General features: G+C 29.8%; 1 protein-coding gene across 10 annotated transcripts in view; it reads right to left on the minus strand.

The window, feature by feature from the left end:
• LOC129906313 (leucine-rich repeat-containing protein 4B) overlaps positions 1–24348 on the minus strand; it is a 250417-nt gene that overhangs the window by 193809 nt on the left and 32260 nt on the right. For 6 of the 10 annotated variants that reach the window (XM_055982017.1, XM_055982018.1, XM_055982015.1 and 3 more), the window contains one exon: positions 9537–9658. The exons of the other annotated variants lie outside the window; for them this stretch is intronic. The gene's annotated coding sequence lies outside the window, so the exon portion shown is untranslated. The remainder of the gene's footprint in view (positions 1–9536; positions 9659–24348) is intronic. 10 annotated transcript variants of the gene reach the window in all.

Raw genomic sequence — 24348 nt, forward strand, 5'->3', positions numbered from 1 at the left:
TACATATACTGAAGGTACTACAGAATACTGGCTCTCGGGCAACAACAACGAGAACCAGAACAACAAAAAAAAAAGAAAAGGATCTCAAATTAAAATGAAAATAAAACTTAATTAGCTTCAAAGTGTAACGCGCTGGTATGGCTAAATGAGGAGAGAAAGATTCTTTCACTTAACCTTCTAGCATAATGCTAGAGAAAAAGTGTGTGGTAGGGGAGGACGGGCACACGGGGTAGGCCATCAGTGGGTTACACAAGACTTTTAAATGGGTGATTTATTACATCCCTAATATATATTGTGCGGTGTTTTTCTTTTTTTATTCATTTCATTTTATTTTTGATATAATGCCTGCACGAAAGGACACATAGCGCCTGCAAGGATACAAACAGCAAAGAGTAACTACTACTACTCTGTGAAAAGAGCGGCAGGATGTCAGGGCGTAATAATTTTAGTTTTGTAAAGAGCTTGTTTGCTAGGTGCTTCTCAAGAGTCTTCTTATCCTTTACTACATCGTGTGTCTGTGTCGTGCTTTTGGATTCTTATTTTATTATCCTTATTACCACCACCCTTCTTCCTGTGGATTTATATTTATTTTGTCAGCAAGGAGATTATATACAAAAGAATTGTTTGTTGTTATTTTTGGACCATTGGATATTTTGGGTGTATAAACTATAAAAGTGTGAAGAGTGTAGTCCTTAAAATTAAGAACATTAATTTATAATCCTTAAAAGGAAAGGGGATAAGGAAAAAAACAACTTTTGTTTTCCAGGTGTTAAATTTGTCGCATAAGGATGTCTATGCTTTTCAACAGGGTTCCCATTGTTGAGAAAATTAAACGAAAAGGATGATAGATTGTTGTGTAGGAAAAGTGCGGTGGTTTTTGAGTGAATGAATTTGAAAGGATTAAAATGGAAGAATTTTATATAGAAATAGGTTTAAGATGTAAATTCATTAACCAGTTCTAATTAAATAGTGGTGAAGTTTTTTAAAGTAATATCTACAATAAATGTATTATAATATTTTATGTTACTATCATCCTTGTTCTCACGTTGCTTCATATAACTTAGACATTTAAGAAACGACTTAACAATTCTTACTTTTACCACGGGGCCAAATTTGACTGAATTGCATCAAGGCGAAATAACTTCTTAGAGACAATTGGATTCGTAGATATAGTCAAACCTAGAAAAATGAAATATTGTTTTTTTTTTCAACATTCTGAGAAAACGCCAAACTAAATTTATTGAGAATTTTTATATATGACTGAGTATTTTGTCAACAATTTCCACTTAAAAAAATGTTGCTAAATATTTTGTCCGAATCGAAACTAACCGCACACATTTAAAGGAAAATTCTTATTTTTTTTTTTTTCAAATATTTTGATATTTCTACCCTGCGTATCTTTAATTTTTTGCAGAATGTTTTTTCCATAATTAGCTAAGTTTTCAAAATATCAACGAATTTGTAAATAGGGAAACCTTCAAACCCTCTCCCATCCAAAGTTCCTGTCCTGGTTTTGGCACTTACATCTGGAGCTCTACCTTACAGTTTAATAACCCAGACTTTACGATTTTTTTTGCATTTATTTCAAAAAGGTGAGCAAAAAAAAATTTTGTAAATCCTATTTTTTGTAAACTGAAAAAAATATTACGCATACGCCATGGTGGACATTTAGTTTTAAATTTTAAACCAACTGGCGTTTGTTGCATGGAAATTTTATTATACCTCAAACTATTTTATCGACTGATAACACTGGTATACAATGTTTTTGTTACAGACGCAAAGATATACTTTTCTATAGTTTTTTTGTGTGCTGAGCTCGAAACCGTTACAAATTTATTTAAAACAAGTAACCAAACGCTAAGAAATAACCTCGAAAACTGGTAAAAAGCAGAGATCAGAAATAAATCTCAACCTTTTGAAAGGTTCCTTAATAACTCTTATTTGTCGCCATTTTCAATAAAGGTCATAAAAGAACCTTTATTTTTAAAAAAGAAAAATTTCGGTCAAGGTCTGAGAGAAACCTTTATTTTGTATTTTTTTATGTTTCGGTCAACCAGTGAGATTTATCGTTGAGATAAAAAAAATAAATCTCATCTGCAAATTTTTCAATTCCTAGAGACATGGGAGTGGTGCCATATGAAAGCTTATATTCTCAGCTACCCGATAGTGGTATAATCGGGTTTTGGATTTTTTTTTCAAAATTCCGAGAAAATCGCGTTTGAAAGTTGAGGTAAATTTTTTTTTTCAAAAAATCCCCGAATCTTTGAACGCTCCTGGAAGCTAAACCGCTTGAGAGCAATTTTTGGGGGTGATCCCAAATGATAGCTTGTGTCATGGGCCTACGCTTTGCACATTGTCAAGTTTTTAAAAAATCATCTTCCATGTTAAACCGCCACATCATGCCTATTTTTTCAGAATCGGGCTTAACTTTTTTTACCTTTAAGTTCTCCCGGTTTGAGAACGCGTGCACCTACAGTGATGGGAGTTGTATCCAAATGTAGTTTAGAGTCCCCGCTACCTTTTGGCATTTTTTTTCATTTTTTTTTTTTCAAAATTCCGAGATATAGCCGTTTGAAGTTGGACGGGCGAAAACGCTCATGGAAGCTGAACGCCTTGACCTAGATATTAGAACATCGGTCTCCTGAAATATTTGAAATTGCATTGGTTGTGCTTGTCGTCCCAGCGACTCAAATCACAGTGGAAAACACATTTTCGTCTTTAGATTTTACTTTAAACGAAAAGAGATATAATCTTGGGTCTAAGGAACTTTGAGAGTCTATTTAGTTCATATACATTATTTAATACATAAACTTAGAAAAAACATCCTTTTCATATTTATTTTTGCAATATAAAGACATTCTTGACATATTCGACATTTTCCTTTCAATTGACCATTTTTGATTTATTTTCAGCGAAAACGGTTAAAGGTTGACCTTTTCCATCTATTTTTGTGTAAAAATCTCAACCATTGAGAGATATTTCAAAAAATAAAAATTAAATCTCAACCGATAACCTTTATTTTTGATTTTAAAAAATAAATCTCAAACCTTAACCGAAACTATTTAAAGTAATGTGGTAACTCTCAGAGAGAAACCAATTAAAAATAAAGGTTGACTGTTATTTCTGATCTCTGGTAAAAAGCGGCATTTTCGTTTTTTTTTTTAACGGGATTATTTCGAAAATGTGATGTGATAGAATTTTTTTGACTTCGAATTCGAATTCGAACAAAAAACCTTTAAAAAAAGTATACCTTGGTTTCTGTAACAAAAAAAAAAAAGTTTTATTTTGTTGACCAGTATAATGGATAGCTGAAGTCGAAGTGTTTTCATTCAGCTTGACTGTTAAAAAATACAGTGAGTTTTTTAATGTTTAAAACCATCTTTCCTTCAAAATATTTAAAATCCCAAAAGCATTCGCAGTCCTATCAGGAGTTTCGCCCGCACCTCATTCCACCCGACAAAAATCCTATTTTTTTTTTTTTTCAATTAAGTTGAGTTTCAACCGAAAAAAAAAATCTTGTTCGAAAAATTCCTCTCATCATGAGCATTCAATTCCGGCGAAATGTAACACATTTTAGAGCTTAAAATTTCACTTCAATTTTGAAGGCAAAGATAATGAAAACAACGTTAAAATGTTGATTTTTTGAAGTGAAAACTTCTTTAGTATCGTAGTGATTTGAAACAAGATGAAACGAAAACGCGACACGACTTCAACTTGTTATAACTTTTTATTTTTAATAGATAGATGAATGAAATTTGTACTGTAGATAGGTAATTAAATAAATTATAATTGTACAAAATTTCAATTAATTTCATATTCAAAATTCGGAGATACCGGTAAAAAGATGTTCTTTTCCAACACACGTTATATCTTTTGATCTAGTGCACATACAAATTTGATTTAAATTTAATACGCATGCTGATAACATAACCTTTTATTTGATATATCACACATAACGATACATGCTCTACAAGTTACACAATCTTAAATTGAAAACAAATTAAAAATACCTCAAAACACCTGTGGTGATCTGTTGGCGATGACCAGCTACCAGTGTAGGTAGTACCGTAATCTCAGTCGGGAAATTCGACGTGGTTGACTTTAAAAAATTCTAACTTCTCTTATAGACATTTTTGAAATAAAATTTATGCATCATTATACAAGGTGAAATAATAAGCTTTCTCATGGTATAAAATTTTGTATAGGTTGTCAAACAAAAAAATTGATTTAATAGCATGAGAACATAAAAATAAATGTTTTTTTTGCTTTTTGGATGAAATTTCATCGAGTTTAAAAAATTCTAGCTCTTTTTGTAGATGTCTCATAGACTTGATCGATATATATATTTTGAGGTAAGACAATAAGCTTTTAGATGGTGTAAAAATTTTTATAGGTTGTCATATAAAAAACATAGATTTGAAGGTGATAGAATAAAAATAGGTAGATTTTTTCTATTTTATTTTTTTTTTGCAAGAAAAATTATTTTTAAGGTTTCACTTCTACCACGTGTTAATTGCACACATGATTTTTTTTTTTTTTTTTTTTTGCAACACTAAACATCAACAAAAACAATATGTTTTGTATTTGTCGTATTAAATGTCGTATCACAGTGCTCAGTGGCCATAATTTTCACAAGAAATTGCAACATTTTATTTATGTTGCATTCCTATATGATCAATGAAAACCGTATGCTCAGATTTAATTCTCTGTTTCCACAGATGGGAAATTTTATTGAGACCGGTTTTCTGAACTAATCAGTTTTTCGAACTGTCAGTTCTGAATTCGAAGTGAAATCTTATTCGAGCGAAACTCCTGATAGCTTTTTAAAATCCGGGGGAACAAAAATAGTAGGTACGGGTAAACGATTATTCGGGCGAAACTCCCGATGGGACTGATTATTAATTACTGTTGCAGAAATAAAAATATGATTTATAAAAGGTTTTTAAAAATCTACAATTTTTATAAATATCATACATTTACATAAGTGGGCTTTAGGTCTGGTTTATAAGTTTTTTCTTTCTTGTGTCCGACGACGCACATAGGAGTATTGTCATCAAAAACCTGGCCATAATTATTTTTCGTGGTTTTTGTTATTATTTCTGTTTAAAATAAGTATTCTTACAAGAAAATACAATATAAACCTGGTTTTTGTTATTTTTAATTTTTTACCAAAAACTAAAAAAATTGATTAATGGCTTGTACTCCGCCTGTCGACATTATTTTTCTCAAATTTTTTTCCTCATCCCTAATACGCAATTCTCAGTTTCTTTTCTCTCTTGCCCAACCTTAATTAAGATCACCCAAAATAAAATACACTAATAACATCAGTAAATTTAATTTAAAAATAAAAAACGTTGCATAAAGTAAAGAGTATTTTCTATCAGAAAGTGAAAAACTAATTAATCCTCAATTCTCTAAAGAGCACCTAAGAGCACCCAATTTTTGTTGCATTGTGTTAAAGAATATATAAACTAACTCATAAGTTTCAATTCATAGCAGAATAACGGGGTATACTAAAACAAAATCATTAAAGTTCAAATAATAACTGACCAAAAATATCAAGTTTTTAGATACTAGTTCTAAGCATTTTCAAAACTTTATTAATATCGTTAATAAATAACTAAAGAAGAATTCTCCATTAAAATTTTTTAAGATTTCTATAACAACACTTCGATATCGCATATAGAATAACACTTACCAAAATACTTCGTATTCAAATAAAAATGAGGTAGATGTAACAGTTAACTTTGAACTCATTTTTTAACAAGACCCGATCGAAAAACAAAAAAATGAGTGCAGCATATTGACACATGTCTATTTTGCACCCACTTTGCCAATCTTTTTGGTGTCAATTTTGATTTTCTGAAAATCGACTTATGACCAGGTTTTTACTGCAAATACTCCTATGTGCGACGTTCCGAACGTGTTTACAGTCTTCTTCAGGGCTAATTTATTATATTTAAAAATAAATCCACTTATAGGATTGAATTTGTATTCAAAAATAAGGTCACGAAGATAGGAATTATTATCATACATTTATTAAGATTGTTTTAAGTAGAAATGATAGTTTCGTCGTTTAAACAACTTAATCAAAAATCAAACATTAAAAATATTAAATGCTTATTAATATCATTTCAATTGAAAGAATCTTTTTCGAAAGTTTAAAGAAGCTACATCTGCATTGAATTACATTCAGAGAGTGACGTTTGTTTAACCTTTTTTGAAAGCAATCACTTACTCTTCAAAAAGTTGAAATTTCAGCAAAAAGTATAAATAGGTTAGGTACAATCTTTAAAGGGCGACCTTTAAATTCACATACGTACATCTCTAGAACTATCAAAAATAAATATTTAACTATTTACTTCTCAAGAGAATACTCTATGTAACTATCTACCTTTTTCAAAGTTAATTTTATAAAAGTGGTAACTCCGTCCGACAGAGTAAAATTCCCTCACCCCGAATTTTGGTACACAAGAAAAATAAAAATATTACATCATTAAAGGAAAGTTCTCCACTTCTTCCCCAAAATAAAACCATCCGACTCTGCTCACTTATGCCAAAAGTTGCAAAAAAAAAATATAAAACGAAGCAGAACAGAATTCGAATGCAGCAGCTGCTGCATTGCAATAATGGAGAATCCCTGGTTCACTGCACGAGTTATCATCTCTTTTTTTTTTAAAGTCCGAATAATGAACCAATAGTTTTTCTCCATTAAATTCTTCTAGAAGTTAGATAATGTTTCCGTAAAGGATATAGTTTTACCTCTAAACATGGATTATAGAAGATACCTTTAACAGTGTTCAGTGAATGGTTGAAGATAAATGCCTTAGGAGTTGGTTATGAAAATTAAGCCTTTTTACTTATATTCTGTCAAAACTTTGTCGGCGGGTTATGAATTTTGCCAAAGTTTCCTTTGTCATTTTAATCCAATTTGAAACTGACGCCGATATACCTGGCGCATATTTCCGCTACCAACACACATCACGAATCCGAAACCAATTGGGACTTAATTAACATGCATACGTCGGTCGAGAACTTAAATTTCTCAAGGCGTACACGATTATTATGGTATTTGGATAATGGTCTTTAAATTGCTATTTAGGTAGATAAGTGATTAGGTCAGGTCGATTGATCCATTGGTAACCTACTTTCTAGTCCCAAAAAAGCTCCTAATGGGACCGTATTCACTCACCGCAAATTACATAAAAGTAAAGGTAGGTTAATTACTAGCACCAGCCCAGGCAGAGATCTCTTCAACAACATTTTTTATTTTTTTTTTATATCATCAATGATTGGTCCTAGGGGAAGAGATAATACAAAAAATACCCTTCTTTCAAGTTCCCATCGTTTGACCAAGTTGGGAGCAAAAGCATACAATTTGCCATCGATTTCGATTCGATTCAAGTATTGGCCGAGTAGGTCTCTTGGTACTTATGTGTAATTAAAATTGTATTTCATTATCCACTGATACCGACCATCATCACTCTGCTGTGCTCATCTGGCGAATTGAATTTTAATTGGAACATCGAGTCGCCGGAATTCACACGAGACTTTTGAGTTTGTTTACTTCACAAATAAAGGTTTTATATTAAACCAACAATCATCGGTATTTTGAGTAGTATTTACTCTGATGTGGAAGAGTTGAAGTATAATTGTGAGCACCCGCCCGTCGCACAGTGGGACGACCCATAGCAATAAATAAAAAAATCGAATATTATTGCGGTACTTTTGAGTGATTGGTATGTAATCCCAAATATATTTAGGTTCTAACTGCATCAAAATTATTTGCGTTGTCCAATTAGTGCAAAAGTTATAGAGTGCTAAACATTGTCTAGTTTAATTTTTTTTTGGTGGTGAAAAATCAGGTTGTAATTTGTCTTACTCCCAAAATTTTTTGTGCGGTAAAAAATTAATTTAATTATGGATAATAACACTTATCAAGGTATATTAATTAATATTTTACTATAAAAAATGTTTTGTTTTGTTGAGTTTTGTTTTTATTAGTGATTTTCCAAGTGTTGGTAGAAAAAAAAAATTTTTTTGACTTTGAGTAAGATTTTCTTTTTTACACCTAAAAGGCTCTCTGGGGTTTTTATGGTTTTATACTCAGGAAAGTGTCCTCTAAAGGAATCAAGAAAAAAAACTTGCCCCAATTTGCCCCAAGTACTTATAATCGCGTTTTTTAGGTTCGACCCCCTATATCAAAAATGGCCAAAATTTAAAAACTTGACTGGATAGTGCGAAAACAGACGATTTGATGGGTTCTGTTTGAAAATTCAACAACTTCTTGGCTTAGAGGAGTCAACAGGAGATGTAGAAGCTCAAATACAGGAAGTAACTAACTTTTATTGCCTCAAAGTAAAGTAGAAGATGGAGCAGTCTTCTAGAAGACTGAATCGGTTCATAAGCGCTAACGAATAATGGCTGAATTCTAGTCTGAATATACCTAACATCAATTTAAAACAAAAAAATGCTGTTTAAACCAATATTATTTATAACATTTTACCATTTTAATCAAAAATGATGGGATCAAAATCTATAAAAATGCAAAAATTCTTAGCAGTTGTCAAATTTCCGGTCAAAAAGTTCACATATATCAAATTATGATCGAGATATATACCAATATTCATCAAAAAATTATAGAGATCTTAGTTTTCCCCTAGAATTTAACCCGGACGACTTAAGTCATACCTCCGAAATCGACAATGAATAAAATGTTTTGTTTCTTCATTTTGTTATTTTCTTATTTGTTTGAATATTCAAATTATAGTGTTTTATTACCTATACTATTATTAGTTCTATTTTACATAAATTAAAATTATTTAAAAGAAAAGAAAAAAAAATAATAATAAAAAGAAAATCCTAAAAAAAAAGTTCGCTGCTCAACTCTTTTAATTAAATAAAAATGAATTTCCTGGCTAAAACGTTTCCATTTATCTGGTTTTCATGTTTAATTCTTAGATTTAGGTGTAAATAGACGTCTTACTGCAAGAAATGCCGATTTTTCCATACATTCGTCCCACTGTGCGTCGTCGTCCGGTGTTGGCCCACAAATTTGTTGCTTATAATTGAATTAAAGGAGATTTATTTTATTAACTGCTTTTTTTTTGCGTTTGTGATGATAAACACCATAAGCATTATCGATTTCGATATGAGCTCTGCTGGTTACAGGGTTCCAAATTTGGAAAAAAAATTGCAATCGTGATTCGTGATGTGTGTAATCAGGTATTAGCCTAGTAAGACATGAACGAGTCTTGAAATTGTTTTTATTACTTTTTTTATTGAGTTTGATAAAAAGTGAAATTTGATGAAAGTTAAGTTTTAGATGTTGATTTGTTTTTTGCAGAAGTTAACTGAGTCAACAAAAATTCAAAAAGCCTGAAAACTTGCTATTATAGTATTTGTTTAATCTCTAAAACACAGGAAAATATTATATTTGAAGATAGCTTCTTGAAGAAGAATGAGAAAAATGAGTCCTTAATTGTTTGTTAAATCTTAATATCTTTAAATGATTCAAGAAGGACAAATTAACTTACCTTTAAGAACACTTTTTTTGTTTAACGCTGAGAAATTAGTAGGAAATACCAGCACATTACACGTTTTCTCTTTATTTTGGTCAGGAGATGGAAACATTAATTTGAGATTTGAGAGTACATACCTGAAAGAAAAAAAAAAAAAATAAATTTAATTTAATTTTGAATAAAGAAAATTTATAAAACTTGTACTCGATATAACGAAAAAAAAAAAGTGTAGTCTTTTCAAAAACAGTTTTAACAGTTATGATTAAAAATTTTTGTGTACTTATAGGCACCTGCCCTAGAAGCGTTTCTTTAATTTCGAAATATCTGTTAAACTATTTAGCCGAAAATTTTGAACAGTATTTTTGAAAAAGGGTTCATAAATTTTGTCAGTTTTTCTTTTTTAAGTGGTAATTGATATTTTCTTAAAAATGGTATATTGATATTTTCTTGAAAAAAATTGATGGAAAGAACAAAAAAATCCTCCTCAGCGAGTGAGATATCAAAAATAATGATATCCATTTCTGTGAGGTTTTGTAGCTGCAATCAAAATATTTTTTTAACTTGCGATATGGGTACTATGCAAGTTATACCGTATTGGGTCCGTCTGTCTGTCAGGATGTTTGTCGGTATGTACATATAATAAGGTGGGTCGTTTTTGGTTTTTTTTTTTTGAATTTCAAATCGTAATAGCGCGGAAAAGTTGTGAATGGTGAAGACTAAGAAGGGGTTAAAAAATAATCAAAATCGGTTAATATCTTCAATCGCGCATCGGTTCTAAAGCTTGAAAAAATATAAAAATGGTATTTTTACAAAAAAAATTTAAAAACCCTAACATCTTTTTTTTAATAAAAAAGCTTTGGAAAACCTTTGTATTAGCTAAATATTAAGTAGAGAACAAAAAATTGTTGAAATTGGGTAAGGACTTCCGGTCGAACATTGGTTTTGAAATTTATCGAAATATGGCAAAATTCCTATTTTTACGAATTTTTTTTTAATGGTTTAGACCAGGGATGGCGAACCAATGGTACGCGTGCCATTGGTGGCACGCCATGAAATATTTCCGGCACGCCACCAATGAGTAAATAATCCAATTGCATATTTGAGCGGCATTGAACGATTTTTCTAGTGAAGATTTTCTTGAGATTTTGTTCCGCTGTAAAACTCTTTTCTTCATTTTCTCACTTGATTTCAACATTCAACAATCTTCACTGAAAGAAAAGTTAAATGGTTGAGGGTAAACTGCAAATTTTAAGTAAAGATATTATATTGAAAAACTATGTGCATGTATTTTCCAAACATGAAATAATTTAACAGATTGAATTAATACGAAACACCAGATGAAACTAACTGAAGAGTTTAAATCGGTTATTAGTTCATCAGTCGAAGAGTTTTCTTCAAGGTTTTCACAATTTAAAAAGTTTTCGGAAACACTTAACTTTATTATGTACTGATATGAGAGATCTTTAACTTGTCGAAATTTGATTGGTCGGAAATTAAAGACATTTAAATGCAGCTAAAACAATTCCAATCTAGTTCGCTATGGGCTCAAAAATTTGTCAAAACGAGGAAACGTTTGCAATCAATCGAACTTGAGAGGTTGGAGGAGGGCAATACGACAAGGAATGCAAATTCGAAATAAATTGAAAAATGAAATTCAATTCCCGATACATATAGTTTGAAAAAGTAGGCTTTAGCTATCTTAACAATATTTTCGTTTATCTACGTGTGTAAGCCTTTATTTTCCAAAATGAATAACATTAAAGATTCGGTTAGAAACATGTTCTTTGTTAGATGAATCAGATTCAAGTGAAAAAATACAGCGAAATATTTCTATGTTTTTTTTTTGTTAATCTGAAATGTTGTTATTTTATAAAAATGAGTTATAAACTGTTAAGCTGCGTCCACATTATGTTGATTTGTGATGATCAACACGCTTGATCAATAAAGTGGAGTGAATGTAGACGTGTTAATCAATAGCTTTTATTGACCCGAAAACGCAACCCGTTGCCGATTTTCCGGCTTTTTGACAGTGAAATGGCAGTTGAATTCAAAAATGACTTTTCACTGACATTCAACATGAATAATAACACGTCCACACTTAACTGAGAGTGTGGACGAGTAGCATGCTGGGCAAAAAATCAGTGTTGATCGATATATTATGGATGCACTTTTACTTTCAAAAATAAATTAATCAGCCCGATTCTGAACGGAAACTCCCAGCAAATTTTGCTCTTTTTATCATTATTAACGGCAAAGGATCAATATAAAACAAAAAAGAAATGATATTCTTGAAATTTTTGGATTCGGAGCCCTTCTCTCGAACACATTTTCAAAAGTGTAGTCTTTTCAAAAACAGTTTTAACGGTTATGATTAAAAATTTTTGTGTAATTTTGCAAATGAGATGGAGCATCATAAGAAAAAAAATATTTTTTTAACCGTTATAGGCACCTGCCCTAGAAGCGTTTCTTTAATTTCGAAATTTCTCGTAAACGATTTAGCCGAAAATTTTGAACAGTATTTTTGAAAAAGGGTTCATAAATTTTGTCAACTTTCTTTTTTAAGTGGTAATTGATATTTTCTTAAAAATGGTTACCAACTTAAAAAAAATTGTTGGAAAGACCAAAAAAATCCACCTCAGCGAGTGAGATATCAAAAATAATGATATCCATTTCTCTGAGGTTTTGTAGCTGCAATCAAAATATTTTTTTAACTTGTGATATGGGTAGTATGCAGGTTAAACATTCGTAAAAAAAATTTGAGATAACAATTTTCCATGATGTTACGATGATGGAAAACGCAAAAAATTGGGTCTCAAAAGTCCGTCTGTCTGTCAGGATGTTTGTCGGTCGGTATGTATAAGGAGCTACAGCCTAAACGGATAGGCCGGTCTACTTCAAACAGAGTAGTTTTCGGAATTAATTTTTTTGGACCAAAAATAACGGTACGTCTTTCATATACCAATTTAGGAAAAGTTTAATTTTCTCAAAAACAACTCTTACAATATAATTAAAAATAAATCAAGTATAAGTTTTTAAATAAGGTCTATATATTTTAATGAAAAAAGTTTTTTCTTTAAAAATTCTTACTAACGGTAATTTCAAATTAAATTCCAAATAAATAGTTCAATTTTAACGATTTTTTAATGCAAAAATATTTATATTGCCTTAATATAAATCAAAAACAAAATTTGGAAAAAAAAATAATATTTGGATTTTTTAAAAAATTAAAAAAATTTTTTTTTTGAAAAATCTAATTTTCGAAAACGTGACATTGAATTTTTTTGAAATTTTGGTTTTCCGTGTTGATTAAAAGTTTCTACAAAATGGCATACCAAATTTATTTTTAATTTTTTTTTTTTAAATACTTTTGTAAATAGCAGCTCCAACGATTTTGAAAAAAAAAATTTCTACAAATGCATCTTTATAAATGAAAATAAACTGCATACTTTTTTTTGAGCTCAATTTAATTTAAAGAGTTGTTTTTTATATACATTTAATAAAATTTGTATATAAAAAGTTGTTATTTCTAAGAGCAAGTTTGTGCGACACAGTCGTGCATTTTATTTTACTTTCGGAAGCAACAGAAATTATAACACATTTTTTTCAAAAAGTCACTTCTTTGAATTTTGAAAAATGTTTCAATTTTTAAAAAATTAATTTTTTTGAAACATATATTTCTTTTGAATGAAATCATGAAATGGGTACCATTTTTTTTTTAAATATTTGAATAGCAGAAATTAAACGGCAAACTACGTTTAATCTCGGTCTAGAAGGGATGGTTACCTGGAAGTTTTCATTTAACTACATGTGGAATAATGAAAATATAGAACATAATTATAGTTACGTAGTACCTAGAAAAACTTTTAACTGAAGAAAAGCCAGTGCCGAAAATTTGCTAACAAACCAAAAGGAAAATTTTATTAATAGCAGATTAACTTTCTCTGAATAACGATTTTGAAATTTTTGATCTACCTACATGAAAAAATTACAAAAAATTTATCGCGACTGAAAAAAGTATCAATTAAAATATGCCTGATAGTTTTAAAAAATAAAATTAAGAATTTAAGTCGAATTGAATTTAGAATATCTATAAGATTTTTTCTTTTCTTTTATTTAAAAAAAAACAATTTTTGTATAAAATTTCGGACAATTTTGAACTAAAATTGACAAATCATGCATTACATGAATTTAATTCAGATTTTTTTGGAGCTCTTTTTCTTAAGAGCGAGAAATAAAATATCTTAGGGGCCTCAAAATAATACTTATTTGTTAATATTTTTGGAAACGCCTTCAAAATAAAATGACATTGTTTTCTCTTAGTGCTTAAGTAGTTTGCCTATTAATTATAATTAGCACACAACATAATGATTAATAAAGTCAACAAGACTGAAGGTTGCTGATGTTGGACAGATGATCCTTACATAATGAGTAAACGAGAAACAAAGAACAAGAACATTATTTCAAAACAACTCGGGATGGTGACCTGTCCTTGCAAACAAAAAATACATTTTCCACAAAAAATTAAAAAAGTATTTAAAAATTAATTTTATGTTATACTAAATATTTACTCCCAAAGTTCAAAGTACTTCAACTTTTTCTATTAAGTAACTCAAATACGGGTGAGCTAGTAGATTGTATAACAGCATAAAAGTTTTGGTTACCAAATTTAACTAAAATTAGATTCCAAAAAACAATGACTTTCTTTTTCATTCATTCATTTTTTTTTGTTTGTATGTTTTTTTGTTAAACAAAAACCATTAAATTAACTCTGCCACTTGTTGCAAATTAAATGCGCCCTAATTAAAATACAAATCTCTCCCTCCGTATTTATTTTTTTGTTTTTTTGTGAAACTAGACCAACCACATCAAACATAATCCATTTGTGTCCCTAATTAGGAAAAAGAACACAAAAAAGGGGAACCTCTCCTTCAAAAAAAAAGTAACAAATACTATAAACAAGTACTGTGTACTTGCACAAGAAGGTAAATAAATTAAATTAACCAAAGTGCACTGACAGTAAAAAAAAAAAAAATAAATCCACCTACCTACTCTACTGCCAACTTACCTACTTATCTGGCTTCCGACTCTTAGCATGTTTTATGTTCACTCTGTGCTCTGTGATATATCACAACTCGCACAAAACTAAACCGTGAAAAGGAGTTTTTCTCTTCATATTACTCGCATTAGTGTGAACCTAATTCACATTCCTCGAGAAGAACCTTTTGCTGTTGCATGCACTTTGCTATGAATCCTTAGAAAAAAAAATAAATAAAAAAAAGTACGTCACGCCTCTCTCCTATCATTTCACGGAAAATAAAAAACATTTTTTTTGTTGTTGTGGGAAAATAAGGAGCAGAATATTAAAAAAAAAAAATAAAGATGAAACAACATAAATATCATAATTTGTATTATGTATATGGAGAAAGAGAAGCTCGTATAACGGTATTTGACAAACGGATTATGTCACGTTTATAATAATTTGGTTTCGATGTTGTTATTTTTTTTTTTTTTTCATTTGCCTTCTCATTGTTGTTGCTGTTTTTTTGCTTAACCTCACCTTATCTGTCGTTTCATTGTAATGAAATCGTGCTCCTTTGCGTCCTTTTTAAATTAAGTCGTGTTCTCGTTCCCCAGCGAAGCGCGTAAAACTACATTACGTGTCACTTGATTTGGGTCACATTTATTTTTACAACTCGCACGCGATATTTATAGAGTGTAACGAAGTTTTTCAATTTCTCTTTTTTACTCTTTACAGCGAGGGTGGCACTGGAAAAAAGTAAAAACACCATCACCTTCGATCCCTTTGTTATTTTCAATGAATTTGAAGTGGTTATTAATAATGCACTGCTTTGCAGCTTAGGAGAGTGAAGCTCGTTTTGATATGATTCACACGCAGATATGAATTTGAAAAACTTTTGAAGTGAATTACTGCTGGTTTAAGTCCTGGCTGGAGCACAAAAATCAATTATTTTTTGGGAAGAAGAAGCAAGTGTCTAGCGAAGTAATTATGAAAAAAATATCAAAACAAAATAGCCTCCAAAGAGCCGAAAAAAAAATCATTGTGGATATGAATTACTTAATACAATCGAGCAATGACGTATCTAACTTGGTTTTTCCTTCATTAAAAACCTTCCATTAAACCAAACTCAATTTATTAGCAACGTGCTTAGTCCCAACCAAAATCAAATAATAAGAAAAGCCTACGAAGTAGCTATTTCAATATTCAATTCAGGTAAACAAAAGAGCTGACATCCGAACTTCAATTAGTGGAATTCAGAGTTTATGGACACTAAGGAAACTGGATAATGAGAACTGGACATGAGAAAGTATAGATAGAGGAAATACAGGGATGCTATGGCGAGAATATGATTCGGAAGATTAACCAGAAGGTAAAAAAAAACAAGTCTCGAAACTCGTTACGAAGGTTAATTTAATGTCATTAATTTATGAAAATATAATCCAAACATTTATTTATTTAAAATAATATTTGTTTTTCTAACACTATTTATAAAAATATGACTTCAATAATGAAAAATTAGACATTGCTTGGATTCTTATTTACTAACCCTTATAGAAGAGAATTCTTAAAACTTCAAACTCAAAGCGGCACGTGTTAATATTGTCCGATATTCTTGAAATTTTTTTTGAACACATTTTAATTGCATAGGAACAATAAAATCGGGTGCTCAGTAAAAAAAAAAAAAATAATACATTTTTTCTCAAATACAAATAAGGACCACCCTAAATTTTATTAAAAAAAGCAAAAAAAAAACATTTATTTTTATGTTCTCACGCTATGGAATCAATTTTATTGTTTGACAACCTATACAAAATTTTATACAATGTGAAAGCTTATTATTTCACCTTTCATATGACTTATCAATCTCATTTCAAAGATGCCTACAAGAGAAGTTAGAATTTTTTAAAGTCAACCATGTCGAATTTCCAAACTGAGATTACGGTACTTCCCACACTGGTGGCTGTTCGGGGGGCAACAGATCTCCAGTAGTGTTTTGAGGTTTTTCTCAAGTTTCTTGATTTAACATTGTGTAAAAAAACGTGTTTTTTAAAAAATTGTTTCTTCCGTTATTCAGTCAAAACTCACTAAACGATTCCAATTTTTTGCACATGTATGCATAAGGCTAAAACCTACATGTCTTATAAGTTTGAGATTTTTTGAAAGCTCCAAAAAAAGCTAAAAATCAAAAACTACCCAAAAATACCCCTAAAAAACAAGGTGTTTTTCAAAAATTCATATTTCGAAACGCAGAGTGTTGGAAAAAAATCCGTATCAGATGCCTATTTTTTTTCCCTCATCTTTTACCTGGCACCTTTAGAATTGTCAAAAAAATTTAACCTACCCAAAATCATCATTTTGTTATAGCCCCAACACACGTTGTAGCTTAGTTTCAAAATTTTTAAGAATTTTATCTTAAATGCATTTATTCTTAAATTAGTTTTATCTATCTATAACAAAAAAAAATCAATTCTCTACGACTTTGCGTTTAGATTTAAGCCCAAACTTCATCTTTCCGTTTTACCCCAGTTTACCCTATTAAATGACGGAATTTTTAAAAATCCTTCATTTGGAGTAAGCTTTAGGTTATTATCTTTCAAATAAGCTATAGAAGATTTTTGTACGTCTAATAGTTTATTTTTAATTTTGAATTGAAATTTTTTGCAGCACTGCGAAAATGCGAGAGTGTAACGTTAGAAAATGGCGTCACTTTTTTGTGTTGGCTGCCATGGTTCATCGATTTATAAGACGTTATCACGTCAAAATGCAAAAAAGGATACTTTCACAAATGGCCAAACTTCAGTTAATTTTCAAAGAAAAAAAATTAGGTACTAAGCCCAGCACTTTGAAAGTAATGTAATCTTCTTTGAAAAATGCTTATGCTATCTTAGCCCAAAAAAAAAAAAAAAACAGCCAAAAAAAGCAAAAAAAAAAAACAAAACAAATAAAATTCTCATAAAATCGATTTTTTAAATTTTTTTATGTTTGTTTCTACTGTTTTGGTATGGATTTGTTTTTTCATTAAAACAAAAAAAAAACATTATTTTGATAGGAAATTTAATTTTCTACAAAAAGTTTTAAATGTAATATATCGAAATTTTGCTTTGTTTACAAGATACATTAAAATAACCAAAGAGAGGGCTTTTGCACCCCTATCTTCATTTTCCACCCTCTCATGTAATAGCACTCCGCGGTTTTATTATTTTTTATTATCCATTGAAAGATTCCTGCAATTAAAAACCTGCGAACGTCTTAGTTCCTTATTGGCATGTTTTTTAAGACATAATCAATAGCCTAAATCTTTCAAAAACCCTTTTTTTGTGTTGTTAGAATTCGTCCTATACAAATACTTTTTGAGTCTCGTTTCGCAAAAAGCTTAGAAAATAAAATAGAAAAACCTATCAAACCACACAGAGTGTAGAAATCTTTGAGGACTTGATTCAAGGACGCGCATTTTCTAAACATCCTTGCTATGGTTGTTCTGGTGGTCTTCTCGTTTCTCGTAAAGCCATAAAAGATTATTATTTTCATATAATTTTGCGTCATGTTGCACGCTGGCACTTGCTTCTGGCTGCAGTGTGCCGATGAGATGCTGATATCTGCCGTCTGATAGGGGTCAACGATTGTCGTTAGCATAAACTTTTTATTTTTATTCCCTTTTTTTTCCTATCTCTATACACGATTCTGATGATGACGACAAACGCCTTCACATATGTTTGTGTATAATGTATGTACATTTGTATGTATGTGAGTCAAGAAGAGGTTAAAAAATTAAAAATGCAAGGACAAGAGCATTTGAGAAGGAAATGGGACACAAAAAACGTTTTAACATGTTTTTGTACAAGTTTTTTTTTTCTCTCTCAATTTTTTGTTGTTGTTTTTTTTTTTTTTTTTAAATAGAAATTGAGTGCTGCAGGGATTTGGGCTGGGGTAGGGTTTGAATGTTGTCCTTGATCTGTGTGTATGAGCGCGCAATAGAGGTCCGGTCTGGATGTCACGGTGGCACACTGGCTCATCTGCCCCATCTTTGACAAAAAAACACAAACAAAAACTTTCGGTTTGATGGACAAATGAGTTCCTCTTAGCAGCACACCTGAAATCACCTTCTATTCTCTCTCTGTGATATGGCGTCGAGGACGTGGACTTCCTTGAACTAAATTGCTCCCAAGTCGACAATTCATTCTTATGTTGAGGTAGCATCAGTTGTTGTTAGAGCGAGGGTAGAGAGCAGGCATATCTATCTAACACACACAAAATGTGACACAAAAGTGCTACTTTTTGAATAGAAATGCGCTCAAGTTCCATTTTTTTTCTTTTCTTTCCTTCAAAAAAAAAGGTGAGTGTGGGCTGCTTTAGTCCTGAGAAATTTGTCACAAGTTACCTTGTGAACAAACCATTCATTGTCTGGTGTGTTACCGATTCCAGTAATGATGGGGTGTTAACTCACCAAAACTAGAAGACCAAGAAAAAATTTGAAGGAGAAGAAGAAAGAATGAAAAAAATAAGCCTAAAAGATGAATAATTATAAGAGGACTTTATAAGTTGGTCCTTTTCGACTTTCTTTAAGGATTTTTTTTTTTGTTCGTTTGTGAATTATTTTTTTCACCTATATTTTCTCGGCATCATCACTCATCTGATGCTCTAAAGTGGATGAAAAAAAGATGATTTCTTTTTTTATTTAGTTTGGCGATAAAGTTTCTTTCGTCTCATTCTTCGCCTTGTTCAGAGAGAAAAAAAACTTTCAATTGGATAAAGAATTTAACCCCACAATTCACCGGGAAAACACATCAGATAAATACGAACCTAAAAAGTCATCATCATCATCATCATCATCCCTTATGAAATTAACATTTTAATATTTAATTAGGCAAAAGCTTGCTAAGCGCGAGGAGTAAACTGAAACCTAACCAAAACCAAGGAACGTTTTTGCTGAAAACGTGAGCGTCTAAAGTTTGAGACTGCAAATATGAGCTGCAAATTGGATTAAAGGACTTTCAGCTTTTCTCAATTTTTTTTTTCTTCTCTCTATATATAGCCATTTAGTTAGGTATATGTATGTAATTTCGGTTTTGATTTGTTATGTGACTTGTGACATTTCTATATGCAGAGGGTATATGTATTTTCTTATAATATCCCACTTCTGAAACATTAGCTGTATTATTGAGTCAACTTATTGTAACGAGGGAATACTTAAGTGAAATACATATATAAATAAGATACAATTGATTTGTGGTTTGTTTGCTGGAAGCTGACAACTTAAGGTTATTCAAGGATGCGAAATAGCATCTTCTAATGTCTAAGGCATTTTAGATTTATTTCACAACAAAATGTGTTGGAGGATGATAAAAAAAATATTTGGCTGGCATATATGTTTATAAAATGAGTCATGTTTTCCTTTTTGGCAGTTTTTTTTTTTTTTCGCTTTTAAAACATTAAACTAGAGGAATAAATTTACGACAATTATTAGACATCATAATTTTATTTATATTCTTCATTTTAAGTCAGTTTACCTGGCAAAAAAAATAATCCTGTAGATTTTAAAATTGAAAACCATGCTAGAATGAGACTAAAAGCGATACAGTTTTAAAGTTATAATTCATTATAGACCTCGGGTTTTGCATATTTGCACATTTTTGAAGAATTAAGATAGGTAAATTCTGATGACACCAAAATTCGTTTCATCGAAAATAAAGTTGATAGCATAATGCATATTTTATTTTTTTTGCACATTTGCATGAAATGTACAATGCATAATATATGCAAAATGTATGCAAAATATATGCAAAATATATGCAAAATGTATGCAAAATATATGCAAAATATGCAAAAATTATGCTAAATTTGAGAAGCTTTTTTCTCAGGAAAGGAATTTTTGAAATAAATGTTTCACAGGTCAATAGCTCTACATCTCCAGAATTTCTTTCAAACTATTTAATATAAAACGCAATAGGTACTTAATTTTTAAGACCTTAAAACATGCAACCTATATAGAAGTGGACTTGACCCATTAATGTTTTGAACGCCTCAATTATTGCCACATACGAGTATTAAAAAAGACTAAATGAATACATAACTGTGCATATAGGTATTCAAGATAATTGGTGTGACAATACAAAACAATAATTTTCCTAAATTTAAATTAAGTGGAGCTGCCGCTTCTCTCCAAAACCATCAAGTTAGAACAGAAAAGTGAACAGAATATAAATTTTGTTAGTGCATCCTTTAGCGCTAATCAAGTGCTGATATAAGGTAAGATCAATTTCCAGAAAAATGCCCAAAACTCTTATCATAAAAATCGGGTTTGGCATAGCAAAAATAGTTTTCGTTATTTTCGAAAAAAAAACATTTTAAAATTATGTCAAATTATTAAATCCTTTATTAATTTTAATTAACTACCCCATTTTCCTACGAATTTTTCAATATCTACATACTTTTGTTTTGCTTATTTGAAGTTAATTTTTCCCAAACTTGTTTTGCAAGATCTCAGAAAATGGTAAAGGTAGTTATTTTAAATTATTCGAGCACTTAATTATTGAAGACAATTTTTTTTTTTTTTTTTTGAGGAAAATTTTGATATTTTTGAGAAAAATAAATTTCAAGTTACTAGAACATTTTGTTCTGTAAAAAAATAAGAAAAATCTTTTTTATTAAAAAATTCTTCAGAAAATGGGGTTCTTACATAATTAAAATTGATGCAAAAACGTATTATTTCAAATAATTTCAAAAAAATACAAGAATTCGTAACTGAAAACTAAAACCGATTTCATAATTACTGTTTGTGACATTTTCTTGTTATTGTTCTTTTTTTTTCAAAGTGTTTGAGAACTTAATTTAACTTTGGGATACTTATACTTAACTACCAGTTAATTAGACTAAAAGATACAATAACAAAACTTATGTTCTGTTTACTTTACTCTACTTACTTGAGGGACATGCAGAAAAAATTCTTTCAACGTCACAAGAAGAAGTAACTGTGGCATATTTATAATTTATTAACTCAAAATGAAAAAATTAAAAAATTTCCGCTTTTAAAATGGGAACTTCTATTTGGCAACCTTATTTTTAAAAAATATCTTCACCAGATTAATGTTATTATAATCTTTTTAGTTTGATGTTTTCATTTGTGCTAGCATTTACCTTAAATAAACAATTTTTTTTTTAAATTTAATAAAATTTTTCAATACAATTTTCCATATGTTTTGTCTGTTTGCATATATTTTGCATATTTTTGGCATATTTTTGTACATACTTTTTGCATATATTTTGCATATTTTCGATATGCATTAAAATTTGTTGTACTCTTGAATGATGAAATTTCAAAGCAGTGCTTTTTAACCAGCTTACTTTGAAAACGTTAGTTTGCAGAAAATCTGTTTAACATTTTATAACTGTTTGAATCTTCAAAAAATAAATAAATTTTTCAAATCAGGGGTCGATTCACGGCATATATTCGTAAACGTATGACCGCTTTCTGTCCCTATCTTTTTTATTAATTAAATACAGACGGCAATAGTCAAAACGTCAACGTATGATCGTAATCGTGTGCCATAATTCGACCCCTGATTTTAAAATTTTGTTTTATTAAAAAATTAAATAATATTTCTCAAAAAATCAATCTTGACTGATTGAATAGTTAATGTTTTCGACACAGGTTATAAATCCAATCTTAATAAAACTTTTAATCTTATAGCAATATAAATTTTAAAGAAAACTTTTAAAATTATTATAAGCTCCGTTTTCAAAAAATCGAAACCCTAAATCGCTAAAGGAGCTAAAGTCAAGGGTTTCGATTTTTTGAAACCGGATCAAATAATATTTTTAAAAGTTTATTTTTATACGTCGATTAATATTTCTTTTAAATGGCATGCCACATTTTTGATTGTTTCTTCCTGAGCTTTTTTTGACGTATATATAATTGTTTTTTAAGTGCACTTTTTAAATTAAATATATCTACTGTTTAATTTTTTTTAAGTAGAAAACCTAAAAAAATATTAAAGTTTCTACTGGTGAAGCAAGTTCTATTAAAAAGATCCATGATATAGGTAAAGATTTCGTTTTGCATCAATTTCGACAAAAGACATTTAAAAATAACTATCAAATCATTCACAAAACTTTTCCTTTTTATAAACCTTCTTCAGAAAGCACTAAATTTTATCTTACTTTATTATTATCAATATCTACTTGTTTAAGTCTCAAAATCAAGAGTAGATATATCAATAAATTTGAAATACATAGACTTGATTGATAACTTCCTTTATCTTTATATATTTATTTTTGTTTTGTTTTTTTATTATAACTTTTGTCATTTGCTACGGTCATAAACATATAAGTTGACACAGTAAAAAAGGAAAAAGAAAAAAAAAAAAAAAACAAAACTTGCTGACCTAATAAATCAAATATTTATGAGGATTCGATATGTTTTTGGAATTATTATTATTAGCTAGACAATATTTATTATCCCAACTCGTACTACTTAAATACATAAAATTGGAATATTGCAGAGGATTGTTATTTAACAGAAATGGTACATTATTGAATTAGAAATTATTGTTCTGTCGATAGTTTTCCATTTTATATTTTAATGGACAAACAAAAAGGTTCGGATTAATGTTTTATTGATTTTTTGCTAAAAAAAAGCTCCCTATTTTTAGATTTTCTATCTTCTTTTTACCCTGAACTTTGAAAAATAATCTAACAGTCATTTTTATTGTTGGTGTATGATTTCTCGTTATTTTAGGAATAAAACTTTTTCGTCCTTTAAATTGAGTGTGATACGAATATTTTAAAGACACACATAAAGCTCTTCATCTGTCATCTAAGCAATTTTCAAAGTTCATCCTTTTGTTTTTTTTTTTAACAAGAATCAAGTGACAGTCCAGTTATTAAAACTTTTTTAGAGTCAAAAGTCCACTTTCTCAAGTTGCACTTGTACCTTTAAACTCGTAATTTCATAGGTTACTTTCCTAAAGGATTGTGTATATAGGATGCATCACCTATATGTCAGACACATTCAATCTTAATTTTATATCCTATGAAGAAGATAAAGTCCTGGGGGTTAGTTATGAAAACTTTAAAACTCTCATTCCAGTGTGAATGTTATGACTTATGAGTGTGTACTTCATAGAAATAGATATACATATAAATATTTATTAAAAATTGAATAAAATCTGTTTTCTTAATATGTATATCCAAAGAGTTTTTGATCTCTTTTTCATCAAAAAAAACTTTTGAAACTTAATGAACTTAATGCATAACTCTTCATAACTTCTTTGCTGAATATATGGAATTTCACAGAGTTTTATGTGTCAACTCAACAAAAACACTAAATTCATTAAATTCTTTCAAGCTTCTTTCTGCAAAATTCAAAAAAAAAAATATTGATTGTTTTTTAAAAATTAATATTTCGGTTCGACATCTTCTTATTCAACTCATGCCGGCCGGCCTTTATGATTGATTGTTTTAAAAACTCATTAAAACTCACGTGTCAGGTAGTTTGGCTAAAGTATAAGTTTTCGGTATGAACCGAAAACAAAGAAAAAACGACAAACTTAAAAGATTATGTTAATGAATATCTGTTTTATAATTTGATCACACATGTGAACCCAAAAAAAAACATGAGCAGAGTCACTACATCACTTAAGAAGTCTATCGACCTTTCAACAAAATGCTTGTTATACCGTATGTTTCAAAGAGTCATGAATAAATTTTGTAAAGTTACACTGTATACACGAGTTTTAGGTTAGGTAGAACCTTTGTCCTTTTTTATAAAATGTTTATCAGCTGAGTGCTTCTATACTCCCTATCCTCGGT

This window comes from Episyrphus balteatus, chromosome 1 (genome assembly GCF_945859705.1).
Source record: "Episyrphus balteatus chromosome 1, idEpiBalt1.1, whole genome shotgun sequence".
Lineage (NCBI taxonomy): Eukaryota > Metazoa > Arthropoda > Insecta > Diptera > Syrphidae > Episyrphus > Episyrphus balteatus.